Here is a 14,828-nt window from a genome sequence, read left to right as displayed (position 1 = left end):
TAAGTTCGACATGACATTTGTTTCAATGCTGTGAGGCTCCTAAAAAAGATTTCTAGGTAATTTAATTCCGCCCTCCATTTTACATTCTCCACCCACACCTCAGTGTTCAATCACAATTGATGCTTCCTCCAGCTGGGATCAGTTCCATTTGGCACTGTAGATTTCTGTGGAGCAGACGTTGTCTCATCAGGTTGTATTTCTATCAAAGAAACTATTTTCCTAATGAAAAGGATAAATTCAGAGCGTCCTCATAAGGAAGAGCAGGGTCTGCACTAAAATGCTTTACAAACAAAGCAGCTGTAGAATTAGAAACTAGATTATGTAGGCTAAATACACCAAGCCAAGCTTTATATAGAGTAAAGCAGTGACTATAATATTTAGTCTAATTACAAATTACATGCATTCCATTTATAATTAGATCTATATGACTCACTTAATTGATCACAAAGGAAAATTCTCCATTGCACAACCCATTGCACACGAGTCCCTTAATTGATCACATGAAATTCCCGAACTGCCATTGCCTGAAACTTTCAGTAAACCAGCTTTCATCTACAACAATGGGGGCGGAAACCAGGCGGCGGGGGGACAGTTAAAATGGAGCTGTGGACTTACCCACTAGTTTCCAGCCCCAATCTGCTCAACTGTATGTATAAATTGCAGGCGGCAAGGACACCCACACCAAGCTGACAGGTTCCTCCTGAAATATGCGGAGCGGGCTCCAACGATGTCATCGATGCCTAATCTATTTTAACCTGAGGACTGAGTGAGGCAGCAGTGATGGTTTCCCTGCCAGGCCAAACCTGCTGGGAACAGCAGCCAAGGTCAGAAGAGACCTAGTAAGGTGAGGTTTCAATTTTTTATTTTGGCTCATTTGGGCCAGGAGGGAAGTAGAACTCTCCAGGCCCCATATGGAAACCTTGGGTTTCCCTACCCTGGGCTTCCCCTTCCCGATTTGGAATGCCCTCATGGAGCACTTACCTTGTGCCGGGGACCATTTCCCAGTAATCCCGGTGGTGGCCTCCTGCCGCCCGATTTTAACGGTCGGGCAGTCACTTCCTGCCAACCTTCCAGCCGATTTGGTTGCGAAGTCAGTAAGCGGCATGTGAATGAGGCCTAGCTGTTAAATTCGGCCAAGCCTGCCAGCTACCACTCCCGGAAGTGACAGCCGCTTGCTTTGCCAGGTTCCCACCCGCAAGTTCAAATCGAGCTCAACAACACACACTGGGCTACAAACCAGTTTTTTTAATATGCTATATAAATGTTATAATGTATTAATAACATAAAAATCTGTGTGCTAAATTAAATTAGGTTTCTGTAGCTCATAAAACGTATCTGGGCAAATATAAGCTTGAATTAGAGTCTTAGCAGTTATCAGCGGCATCACAAATTTAATTGTGCAACTCTGTCAATGGGTCAGTTGGTAAATGCAGTATTTAACTGAAGTTAAATCCTGCTTTCAGGTCCTGGTTTTAGTCCCAATCTTTCTATGCTAACTTAGCCAATCTCAGCTAAAGCAGCAATAGAGGGCTACAATTGGCAGCCCTGGGCTAGGGAGGGGAAAATGTCAGCCAATGTTCCCAATGCTGGCTACAACCCAGTGATTTCTGGTGGAAAGTTTGCATGTGTGGATGGTAGGTGAGGACAGGATTGTGAAGCCACACATGGTTCACTAACCTGCTGGCACTATTTAAGCTCACACATGAAAATGGTCAGCTGGGCAAGATCCATGGAACCCCATCTCGACATGAATCATCACATTCAGGAGAGGCATAGATGAGATAACTGGATGATTAAAAAAGCATTGAAGAAAGTGTAAAAGCGACACAATGTTCATTACTTTAGTATTACAAAGAAGGGACTTGCATAAGATGGAGACTTGTTTATCTGATGTACTTTCAATAAGGTTTACACTGTCTATATACATGCTGGCACCATTAGGGGGTGCAACTGGTGGCGACCGGGGGTTTCCTGCCCTGGTGGCAGAGCCCAATATAAAAGGCTGCACACCATACTTGTGCCTCACTCTGGAGTTTGGAATAAAGGACCAAGGTCACTACAGTTTGAGTACAACACATTGCCTCGTGCGGTCATTCATAAGTACATTACAGACATAATACAGTCAATGTTGTTTTGTAGGCAAACACAACAGCCAACATTTACACAGCAAGTTCCCATGAACAGCACATGAGATAAATGAACTAATGAATCTGTTTTGATTGTGTTAATCAAGGGATGAATATCGGCCAGAACACTGGGAAAACTTCCCTTTTTTTTGAGAAATACCTTGGGATCTTTTACATCCACCTGAACAGACAGACAGAGCCTTAGCTTAATCTGAAAAATGGCACTTACAACAATGCAGAACTCCTTCAATATTGTACTGAAATATCAGCCTAGAACACTGTGAAGTTTTGTCAAGGGGTGTAATCAGGCAAGAAATAGAAGTGAAAATAGCTGCATGAAAATTTCCCGAAAGTAATATTGCAAACGCCTTTCTTTTTATATAACTTGCATATTACTGCTTGACTTTCAGTTTGATATTGGCCACTTCTAGAATAGGCTAGATAGGAATTTGTAGTTTTGCATTTGTTTCGCATCACATTGACAGAAACAGGACCAATGACATTCCATCTGAATAGTTGATACCGACACACAATTGTCAGCCAATTTCATCTTCTACATTTCAAAGATTGGAACCAAGCATCTTGGCCATCTTAAAACATGAATCTTCTGAAGTAATTAACCTCCGACTGGCTTACTCTTAAGATATGAGCTAGATTTCTATCCATTGACTGTCATGTATTTAACTGTCATTGTAACCCATGTATAAACTGACCTAAGTTGTACACCGTGAGAATATTGACCACTAGGTGGTGAACTTGTGGGAGACACTCCTAATCTGGTCTTTCAGGTATAAAAGGGGAAGCTCCATCCACCTTCATCACTTCAGTGTTGGCAAATAAAGGTTACTGGTCACATAATGACCTTCTCTCAAGTATGGGCCTCGTGTGCATTTATACTGTATAGTAAGGACATATTATTGCCGACGAGAAACTGGGATTTAAACCACGTGAGCATGTCCACTAGCAGCACAGACGAGAGGTACTGTGTTGGTGATGATTGGGACGATTTTATTGAGAGACTACAGCAAAGTTTTGCCACTAAGGAATGGCTGGGACTGGATTCGGTCGACAAACGCAGGGCTCATCTCCTGACGGTTTGTGGATCCAGAACGTACTCCCTGATGAAGGACCTTCTAGCATCAGAGAAGCCGGCGGACAAAACTTTTGAAGAGCTCAGTAAGTTGATCGGGGAACACCGTAAACCGGCGAGCAGCATGCACATGGCGAGACACTGGTTTTACATGCACCGGCGGTGAGAAGGGCAAAGCGTTCCAGACTTCGTGGCAGACCTCCGGCGACTGGCGAGCCTGTGTAAGTTCCCAGATGCATGCAGAGCGGAGATGCTGCGAGACTTTTTTATTGAGGGCATCGGGCACGCTGGGATTTTCAGGAAACTGATTGCGACCAAAGGCTTGACCCTGGAAACGGCGGCTTTGATGGCCCAGACATTTATCTCAGGAGAGGAAGAGACCAGAATGATGTTTGACAAAAATTCTGGTTTAAATGCAACAAATTGAAAGGGAGTCAACATTGTTAACGCGGCACACAGTTCTCCAGGCAGGCAGGAGCAATCGGACATGCCGAGCATGTAGTCGAACCCAAAAGGGGAATTCAACAGAGACAATGGCTAGCTGAACGGCAATTCAGGCCATCGGAAGGGACAATCTGGCCAGTAATGGGGCCATCAACACCTGTTAATGGTGCATTTAAGGTCAATTACAGAGACAGTCAGAGACGATCGACTGGTACTGGACCTTTTGTTTCCAACAACAGCTCATGTTGGAGGTGTGGAGGCAAACACACAGCCAGAGTTTGCAGGTATCAGCAATATACCTGCAGAAACTGCAACGTCAGCGGTCACTTGGCACATATGTGCAGGAAGCCTGCAGCCAGGTTGATGTACGAAGAGGACGGGCCCGATGTAAGCCCTACGAGGCCAAATGGACACTGGGGGAAATCGCTGGAAGCTGAAGTTCAGTGAGTTCATGTGGAGCACATATACAGTTCATACACCAGGACGCCACCGATAATGATGAAAGTGCTCCTCAGTGGCATCCCAGTATCAATGGAGCTAGACACAGGGGCCAGCCAGTCCCTGATGAGTATCAAACAGTTCGACAAGTTGTGGGCGTCCAAGGCCAGGAGGCCAAAATTATTGCCAATTGACGCACAGCTACAGACATATACAAAGGAGATCATTCCAGTGCTAGGCAGCGCCACGGTAGTCGTGACCCACAAAGATTCGGAGAACAGGTTGCCACTCTGCATTGTCCCGGGGGACGGTCCTGCACTTCTGGGGAGGAGTTGGCTGGCTGTCATGAACTGGAAATGGGGCAATGTCGATGCAATTTCTTCTGTAGAGCGAATATCATACTCACAGGTCCTGGACAAATTTGACTCACTATTTCAACTCGGCATTGGGGACCAAGGTAGTGATTCACATAAACCCGAACGCCAGGCCAGTACACTACAAGGCCAGAGTGGTGCCGTACGTGATGCGGGAAAAGATAGAAGGCGAATTGGACCACCTGCTGAGGGAAGGCATCATCTCGCCAGTCGAATTCAGTGATTGGGTGAGCCCAATTGTGCCGGTGCTCAAGGCAGATGGGTCGGTCAGGATATGTGGTGATTACAAGGCCACCATCAATCGGGTGTCACTCCAAGACCAGTACCCGCTACCGAGAGCAGAGGACCTCTTTGCGACGCTATTCGGTGGAAAACTTTTTTCAAAATTGGACCTGACCTCAGCTTACATGACCCAGGAGCAAGCGAGTGAGTCGAAGAAGCTGACCACCATCACGACACACAAGGGGTTGTTTGAGTACAACAGATGTCCATTTGGGATTCGCTCGGCTGCCGCGATCTTTCAGCGAAATATGGAAAGCCTCCTCAAGTCGATTCCAAGGACTGTGGTTTTTCAAGATGACATCCTCTTCACGGATTGTGATACTGAAGAACACCTCCGCAACCTGGAGGAGGTGCTACGCAGACTGAACTGGGTAGGTCTGCGACTGAAAAAGGCAAAGTGCGTCTTCCTAGCTCCAGAGGTAGAATTCCTGGGGATGAGGGTAGCAGCAGACGGGATCAGACCTACTGCGTCCAAAACAGAAGCGATCCAGAGAGCACCCAGACCCCGTAACACGACAGAGCTGCGTTCGTTCCTGGGGCTCCTGAACTATTTTTGTAACTTTCTTCCCAAATTGAGCACGCTGTTAGAGCCGCTACACGTGCTCCTACGCAAAGGTTGCGAATGGGTCTGGGGGGACAGCCAGGAAAGGGCTTTTGATGGAGCACGAAATTTGTTATGCTTCAACAATCTGTTAACGCTATATGACCCATGTAAGAAACTCGTTTTAATGTGCGCCGCGTTGTCCAGTGAGGTCGGGTGTGTGTTGCAGCATGTTAATGCCAATGCTCAGTGACAGCCGGTAGCTTATGCCTTCAGAAGTCTGTCCCAGGCAGAACGGGGCTACGGGATGGTAGAAAAGGAAGTGCTTGCATGTGTATATGCTGTAAAAAAAAATGCACCAGTACCTGTTTGGCAGGAAATTTGAGCTGGAGACAGATCACAAACCCCTAACGTCCCTTTTGGCCGACAACAAGGCCATAAATGCAAACGCATCGGCCCGCATATAGAGGTGGGCACTCACGTTAGCCGCCTATGACTATACAATTCGGCACAGACCGGGCACTGAAAACTGCGCCGATGCACTCATCGGGCTTCCACTAGCCACCACCGAGGGGGCAACCGAGCATGCTGCTGAGATGGTCATGGCTGTTGAAGCTTTCGAAAACAAAGGCTCATCCGTGACAGCCCGTCAGATTAAAGACTGGACAAATAGAGACCCGCTACTGTCTTTAGTCAAGAAATGTGTCCTGATTGGGGACTGGGCAGCCACATACGAGGCATGCCCTGAGGAATTCAAACCATTTCACAGGCGCAAGGATGAATTCTCGATTCAGGCCGATTGCCTACTAAGGGGAAACCGAGTAGTCATGCCCCAGATCGGCAGAGAGATGTTCATCAGAGAACGCCACACTGAGCACCCGGGCATTGTCATGATGAAGGCAATTGCCAGGTCACACGTTTGGTGGCCAGGGATAGATGCAGACCTGGAACTTTGTGTTCGCAGGTGCAACACATGTGCCCAGCTGGGCAATGTGCCCAGGGAAGCCCCCCTTAGCCCCTGGTCCTGGCCCGCCAAGCCATGGTCATGTATCCATGTGGACTATGCAGGTCTTTTCATGGGAAAAATGTTTTTGGTTGTAGTAGATGCCAACTCCAAATGGATCGAGTGTGACATTCTCAATTCAAGCACATCCTCTGCCACGGTAGAAAGTCTACGGGCAGCGTTCGCCGCCATGGTCTACCGGACGTCCTGGCCAGCGATAATGGCCCGTGCTTTACAAGCATTGAATTCCAGGACTTCATGGCAGGAAATGGTATCAACCATGTCAGAACGGCACCGTTCAAGCCGGCCTCAAACAGCCAGGCGGAACGAGCAGTGCAGATAATCAAACAGAGGATGCTCAGAATCCAAGGGGGTTCCCTACAAAGTCGCTTATCATGCCTCCTGTTGGCCAATAGATCCCGACCACACTCGCTCACAGGGGTTCCACACGCAGAGCTGCTAATGAAAAGGACGCTCAAAACCAAGCTATCCCTTGTACACCCCACCATGAAAGAAATTGTTGAGAGCAGGCGATGGTCACAATGTGACTACCATGACAGGAATGAGAGGGCGTGATATATCGATGTCAATTACCCTGTTTTTGTCCTCAACTACGCTGCAGGGCCCAAATGGCTCGCAGGCACTGTGATTGCCAAAGAGGGGAATAGGATTCTGGTAGTTAAACTTAGCAATGGACAAATCTGCCGCAAACACGTGGATCAAACAAACAGGAGGTTCAGCAACCCCATAGAAAAAGCAGAGGAAGAACACATTGTAGAGTTCACTCCACCACAGGTGACCGAACACCGGAACCAAGTGGAGGAGAGCCCAGTCACTGTGGGCAGTCCGGACAGGCCTGAGGCACCGCAAACAGCAGACACTCAGGCCAGCGCCCAACATCCGGAGCCCCAACTCAGGCGCTCTACAAGGGAGCGTAAACCACCAGAGAGACTTAACCTGTGATCCCAATAAGACTTTGGGGGGGTGGTCTGTATTTAACTGTCATTGTAACTAATGTATAAACTGATCTAAGTTGTACACTGTGAGAACACTGACCACTAGGTGGTGAACTTGTGGGAGACACTCCTAACATGGACTTTCAGGTATAAAAGGGGAAGCTCCATCCACCTTCATCACTTCAGTGCTTGCTAATAAAGGTTACTGGTCACAGAGTGACCTTCTCTCAAGTATGGGCCTCGTGTGCATTTATACTGTATAGTAAGGACATATTATTGGCGACAAGGATGGGATGTACCAGAGGTCCACAAAGGAAACATTGGAATGCTTCTGGTTCGAAGTATTTTAGTTTCCCAAATTGCTATCCTGAGAAGGTAGGAGAGGAGGAGGGCAAAAAGGAGATAACATTTTCAGGGAAAATACCCATGGACTGGTTGACGCAGTAACCATTGATGTATTCAAGGAGAGACGAGAGACATGAGGGAGAAGAGAACAGAGGGATGCGGGGACATGGTGGGATGAGGTAATTAGAGTGGGAGGAGGCTCGTGTGGGGTATTACTAAGGTATAAACCAGTTGGGCCGAATGACACGTTTCTGTGCCGTAGATTCTATGTAGTTATGCAATGGTCTTTTGAACACGAGAAATATCAATAAAGGTGCCATTTACAGGTGTGACAGGTACTGAAGGTAAATGTTGACACTTTTAAAATGGTAAATAAATGCCAAACTGGAAACCTAAAAATGCTTAAATTGGCCAACAGATGGTTCATTCAAATCCACCTGTAGGTTACAGTCATTCCTCATGCATGATAAAGTACAGGTGCAGCGCCTGAAAATTGGGACTGAGGCCATTCCGGATTCCGGGCTTTTCCAGACTTTCGATTTGCTTTCTGACGTCACGAATCCGGAAACACCCGAGCCCAGGTTCGGGTATTTCTGGATTTTGGAATGTCAGAAAGGGGCTGGTGGATGGGGGGAGATTCCCGCCGAGAAGCTGTTCGGGCCGTCCGGCCCCGCCGCCGAGGAGGTAGTCGGGCGGGGCCCCGCCTAGAAGGACGTGGTCATGCGGGGCTTCACCAAAGAGGTGTTAGCATCGGGCAGGCCGGCGAGGAGACCCCGAGGTAAGGGCAGTGGCGACGAGGCGAGGCCTGAGGTCGGGCAGTGGCAAGGCCCTTAGGTCGGGCAGTGGCGACGAGGCGAGCGGAGGCGAGGCCTGAGGTCGGGCAGTGGCAAGGCCCTTAGGTCGGGCAGTGGCAAGGCCCTTAGGTCGGGCAGTGGCGGCGAGGCGAGCGGAGGCGAGGCCTGAGGTCGGGCAGTGGCAAGGCCCTGAGGTCGGGCAGTGGCGGTGAGGCGAGCGGAGGCGAGGCCTGAGGTCGGGCAGTGGCAAGGCCCTGAGGTCGGGCAGTGGCGGTGAGGCGAGCGGAGGCGAGGCCTGAGGTCGGGCAGTGGCAAGGCCCTGAGGTCGGGCAGTGGCGGTGAGGCGAGCGGAGGCGAGGCCTGAGGTCGGGCAGTTGCGGCGAGGCGAGTGGAGGCGAGGCCTGAGGTCGGGCAGTGGCAAGGCCCTGAGGTAAGGGAAGTGGCGGCAAGGCCTGATGTCGGGCAGCGGTGGGGCCCAGAGGTCGTTGGAATCGGCGGGTCCGGATTCCAGAACATTTTACGGATTCCGGACGACCCTGCCACCGATCGTCCCGGATTCCGGAACATTCTGGATTCTGGAACTCCAGATTGTTGACGCTGCACGTGTATTAAAACATTTGAGATCATTGTGTTTCTGTAGCAGAAGCTTCAGCAATTGAATCATTACTGTGTGGATTGAGGCCACTATTAAAAAAAAACACGGTGAATGCAGTTGTACCTGATACAACCTTAGGTTTGAAACTCCCCTCCCCATCCCCCAATAATAAAGCGAGAAATTAAAAAGCACAAATGAAGGAAAATGTGTTGAGTTAATTGGCAGAGGTTTGCATCACTGGAAGATGTGCAGGAAGGAGAGGAATTCAACATCCTTTCAAAAGAAAAAAAATGAATAAAAGTTTGTCTCACAACATTCCCACCATTCATGAGAATAAAATCCAACATTGCTGTGGCTGAATTCTTTTAAAGTTACATTGCAATCCTTTAATAATTTTTAATAAGCAACAATAGTAACTTTATATTCTTGCTTTGAATTATGTCTGGGAAAATCTGCTCCGTGCGGTATCTCGTCTCGATATTTCTGGCTACCTGTTCAAATAAACACAATATGAACAATGCATTTCCTCTGCTGATCTTCCAAATTCTACGGCCAAAAAACTTTTGTGATTTAAACGACACCATTGCCCAAAGGACAAGACAATTTCTTTGTGATTTATTTTAGTTTTTTAATCTCACCAACTCTACTCCCCTCCTAAGGTTTGAGGTTCCTCTTTTGAAGGCATTAACTCATAGCTGAGGTGTGGTTCCATGGGCATGGGTCACTGTCCGCTGTACCCAATTGGCCATTATTTATGTGTGAGCCTTGACAATGAGTGTTTGTAGGCTATTGAATTGTTGAGGGAGAGGGAATTGCAGCCAAGCCTGATCCTGTCCTCACCCAAGCCCATCTCTTCCTATAAGGATCGTTGAATCGGAAATGGGAAACTCTGCAAATTTTCTTCTCCCTAACCAAAGGATATCGATGACTATTGTAGCACCCCTACCACCATCCTACCTGAGCTTAGCTAATTTAGCACAGACTGGCGAATCAAACCTGGGACTTTCTTTATCTGCATAGCTCAGCATCATCAGAGGCAGTCCCTTGGAATCGAGGAAAACTTGCTTCCACTCTAAAAATGTGTTCTTAGGTGATTGAAAAGTCCAATACAAGAACCACAGTCTCTGTCACAGGTGGGACAGACAGTCGTTGAAGGAAAGGGTGGGTGGGACTGGTTTGCCGCACGCTCCTTCCGCTGCCTGCGCTTAGTCTCTGCATGCTCTCGGTCATGAGACTCGAGGTGCTCAGCGCCCTCCCGGTTCCAGTTCCTCCACTTAGGGCAATCTTTGGCCAGGGACTCCCTGGTGTCGGTGGCTCAGCAACTAACTTGACAAACCCACCAAGCCATTAGCGTAGCCTCGCAAGACACTTATTTGGGTATTAAACAAAGCCCTATGCATGATATGATCAGGTCACTAGCTATTCCAAAGGTCCTGTGAGTCTCTACAAACGCAAGCTGTCATTATTGGGGTGCACTGCGTCATGAATTCTGTGCACTTCCACAATAGAGGTTGAAAATTAGAGTTCACACCACATTGCAACCCAGTAAACTTGCAGAAGACTCCCTGGAGTAGCTAAGTCCAGCTATTCCAGAAACCCAGCCTAACTCTCCCTCCACTGCCCCCTCCCGCCCACCACAGCTCTGCCTGTCTTTTCATGAGGGGCCTCCAGCGGTCCCTTTAAGGACTGCTGGTTAGGCTACCCGCTGCCTGGTACAAATGGGCACAGCATACGCAGTGCATGCTCCACCCATTTTTATCTGAAAATTGCAAACATGGGCCTACAACTGGCAGAAGATAAGCATATTTAAACAGCCTTATGTCAGAAACAGGCGGGTGTGCTGCACACATCAGGCGGACCTAATCCCCCACCCATATTTTCAACAGCCAACACCTGTTTTTCAGGCAAGAAATGTGCGGCTGGAGGTTGAAAATTGTCCCCCAATGTCTTCAGGAGAAAATATTGGTGAGAAAAAGCTTCATTAAAAAAACTGCTCCATTTCATTTTAGTTAAAATGGGTTATTTCCCTAAACACAACCAAGTAGCTCATTTCATTTAAGTGAAGTACTGAATTAGTCGGATTGACTGTTCAAATGAACTAATTGTTCAAATCCATTGAATTCATAATCTATTTCTATTCCAAAGCTCTGCAGGTATTAATGCAAGCTCAGGGCACAACATGAGAATGCAATGCATTTCAAAGTGGTGCAAGCTGCCATTGTTGAAAAGGTGCATGTTCTATATGAACAGTTTTATTCCAGAATGTGGGGGTCTTCTGCAATAGCTGAAAAAGGTATCTTTGGCTAAAATGAGCAACAACCCCACATATTCCCAAGTGCAATTGCTGAAATCTCTTTTCTCTTGGCCTGTGGCCTTGTCATTATGGCACAGAAACCCATGTAAAATGTTCGTGCCGCTCATTACACTGTAATTATTTCATTTCGGGAACACAGTTTTGTCAGAGATTTTAGTCGCCAGTCAGTCATTTTGTAATGTTATGACTTTCTGCGGCAGGGTATTTTTTTTACTGCTTATTTTGTTGTTTTTTCCAGTTTGCCTTATCTGTGAAGGATGGTGTCGACATTTTTATTGTTCTGAGAACCAAAGTTTATGATTATTTTTTAACAACCTTTCTCTGCCTTCCTAACTCCATCATTCTTCTTCAACCAGGAAGGCAGCATGGTCTGGTAGGCAGATTTCACAGCCATTGTTAATGCCACTTCTTACTGGCTGAGGCAGGATGGGAACACTTAATAAAGTGGGACAATCGCTTTTGCAGAGTGTGTCCTTGTTAAAAGAGAGCATTTTTTGCAAGATCATCCCTGAAATAGGATCACCAGTAACAAGACTGACTTAGCTTACATTAGTGCAAAAGGCTGGCCTTGTCAATCACCAACTCCCCTCCAAAAAATAACACGTTATCATAAACCTGCATATATTTTATCAGTGGGCACAGCCTAGCCTCTTCGTTATAATTCGTGGAATTTTCAGGAGCTAATGGATGGGAGTTCAGATAAACAGATCACATTCTAACAACCACAGCAACACAGGATCCAAGTGTATGGTATAGCTAAAGTGATAATATCCCTGTGAGGGAAACAAGGGAAAATGGTTAACTCCTCAAGGGCTGCAGTAGAAGATTCTATATCATTTTGGAACTGATGCAGCATTTGTCATGCCTTTCTTCCCTCCCATTCAGTGTCCTAAAACAAGGAGCACTTACTTACACCCATCATGCCTGATTGGGATGATCGTTTTCAATTCTTTCCCGTTTAAGATAACAAATTCACGGAACATCAAACCCATTGGCTGTTTTCTTTGAGGTTTGAAGTTGACATGACAGAACTCTTGGTTATACCTGTTGTTCTCCACTTCCCCCTTAGTTTTGTTCAGTGCTACAAAGGGGATCACTCATTTCAGGTTCCAGTTCTGACAAAGGAAATAATGTTCAAGTATCACCCAAAATGGGTGCAAAGTCACCTGCCTGTTGCCGCCTGTGAGGCCCAGGCCTCATCACCATGTCACCGATGAGCTGCAGGCAGCCTGCCTCCACTCGCCAGTTCTGGGAGGGCGACAAACTGATCGGTTTCCATGCTGAGCTGGCCAGTAGGTCAGGCCTGGGGAAGGACGGGGGAGGGAGTAAATCCCCATGATGGGTACTTGAATGGACTAACAGAGGGCCAGAGAATTTTTGGAGGACCTAGGAAAAGCAGGAGTGAGCCTCCTGGGCCCACCAAAACAAATTAAAGGCTCCATGGGCTATTTTGAGTGTCTCTGGTGGTGCAACTTGGCGGAGTGTGCAAACTGTGGCTCAGTGGGTAGCACTCTCGCCTCTGAGTCAGAAGGTTGTGGATTCAAGTCACACTCCAGGGACTTGAACACATAATCTAGGGTGACACTCCAATGCAGTTCTGAGGGAGTGCTGCACTGTCGGAGGTGCCACCTTTTGAATGAGACATTAAACCGAGGCTACGTGTAACCTCTCCGGGACATGAAAGATCCCATGGCCCTGTTTTGAAGAAGAGCAGGGGTGTAATCCTCGGTGTCTTGGCCGATATGTATCCCTCAACCAAAAAAAGATTATCTGGTCATTATCACATTGCTGTTTGTGGGACCTTGCTGTGCGCAAATGGGCTGCCGTGTATCCTACACTACAACAGTGACTACACTTCAGAAAAGTGGCTGTAAAGTGCTTTGGGATGTCCTGAGGTCATGATGGGCACTATATAATTACACGTCTTTCTTTCTTATCTGAAAATTGCAATTGAGGTCCCATAAGAAAGAAGAATTGTAATTAGTTTGCATATTTCACCAGCCTCCCGCCTGTTTCAGGAGGCTGCTCAAGCATTTACAGGCCTGCCTCAAAATCGCGTCCGGTGGGCCTTGGGCATGAATGGGGTAACCAAGGTACCCCCTGATTTTCAATTGCCGGCCACCAATGTTCTCTTGAAGCTGTGCAGTCGTGCAGCCACGCAGCGTTTTGGAGTTCACCAGCTTTTAAATGGGAAAAACAGCGCTATTTTGCGCCAATAGCATTTTGAATGGGCACCATAGCCAAGGGCTATGCACCCAAAAAATAAAGGGAAAATTGCTGGCCACACATTTTTCAGGCAATGGGCAGACAGCTGGCTGTTGAAAATCGTTCAATATGTCTAGATCTGAAATATTATTCCGTCTTTTATTTTCACAGATGCTGATGGACTTGTGTATTGCAGCATTTTCTGGATTTATTTCTCGGTGTTCACATTAAAAGTTAAAAACTGAACTCGCAGAAGCCAAACTGCACCCAGTTAGGCATATTTCCTGTTATTATGATTTTCTGTTGAACTGTTTTGTCCATGTGCTACTATGCAGAGTCACATGCAGTACAGAGCACGATGTAATGTATTAACGTTTTGACTCTTTGTCGGTTCTGCATATAATTATCCAGCAAAGATTTGGTTTTAATTCTCTTAACTGACTCTTTTCCTCAGAAAAGCAATACGGACATATCTATATTATACTGCACTCAATTTTGAAGACTTCTTTGTCATATTTGAAATAATATAGTGAACAGCATTTTAAAGTTCTATCCAGTGTTTTAAAAATCTATGAATAGACTACCAAAGAAACCGACCTCTGTATTAAAGTAGGTAGCAGATTTGAACTCTTGACCTCTGCCTATTCTTTCTGCCTCTTTGTTCTTTTAGGTCTATTCTAATTTGTCTTTGCCAATCTTAAATAAAAAGGGGGCTCCTCCGTTGTGGTCAGTTCAGTGCTGTTGAAGAATTACAGCCAAAATGCTTTTCTTTCAAATACGATTGTACATTTCCAGCATTTTCTGATTTTATCTAAAATAATGTGTTGGCCACCAGCTCCATATTATTCGTCATTTGGTGAATAACACAAAGAGACTGAGGAACATATGCCAAGTTTACAGTCCCTGAAACTAAATAAGAATCAACAAGAGTAATAATGAACTCTGCCTGTAGCATACCAGAGAATTGAGAACAGCTGCCAATTGAATGAATTATCCTGTGGTTTCAACCCTCAGATCTGTCCTCCATTTATTAGTACAGTAAACCTATTAATGTACACTCATAACCAATTAAGGTGCTGCAATAGGTTCAGCTGCCTCTGTTCCTTCCCTTCCCCTTCCCCAGCATACCAAACCTCCCTCCAGTGTCTCCACATGACCTAGTCCTGAACAAGGAACTCGTTCTAGTTTCTCTTCTACCTCCCCATATGATCTCTCTGAGCTCATCAATGAGACACACCTTCTGCTCCCTTAACCCCATTCGCAATAAATTTCAAACCATCCAATTTCCCGTCCTGCCTTCCTGGCCCCTCCCCCCAGCTAG

General features: G+C 46.7%; 1 long non-coding RNA gene across 1 annotated transcript in view; it reads left to right on the top strand.

Annotated features, from left to right (window-relative positions):
- Positions 1-14,057, top strand: part of LOC139280126 (uncharacterized) — a 56,056-nt gene extending 41,999 nt beyond the window's left edge. The window contains exons 3-4 of the long non-coding RNA XR_011596627.1: positions 664-844; positions 13,679-14,057. This is a non-coding gene — a long non-coding RNA (uncharacterized lncRNA). The remainder of the gene's footprint in view (positions 1-663; positions 845-13,678) is intronic.
- Positions 14,058-14,828: the final 771 nt, after the last annotated feature.

This window comes from Pristiophorus japonicus, chromosome 14 (genome assembly GCF_044704955.1).
Source record: "Pristiophorus japonicus isolate sPriJap1 chromosome 14, sPriJap1.hap1, whole genome shotgun sequence".
In the NCBI taxonomy this organism is placed as follows: Eukaryota; Metazoa; Chordata; class Chondrichthyes; family Pristiophoridae; genus Pristiophorus; species Pristiophorus japonicus.
This window is presented reverse-complemented; position numbering and strand designations above follow the sequence as displayed.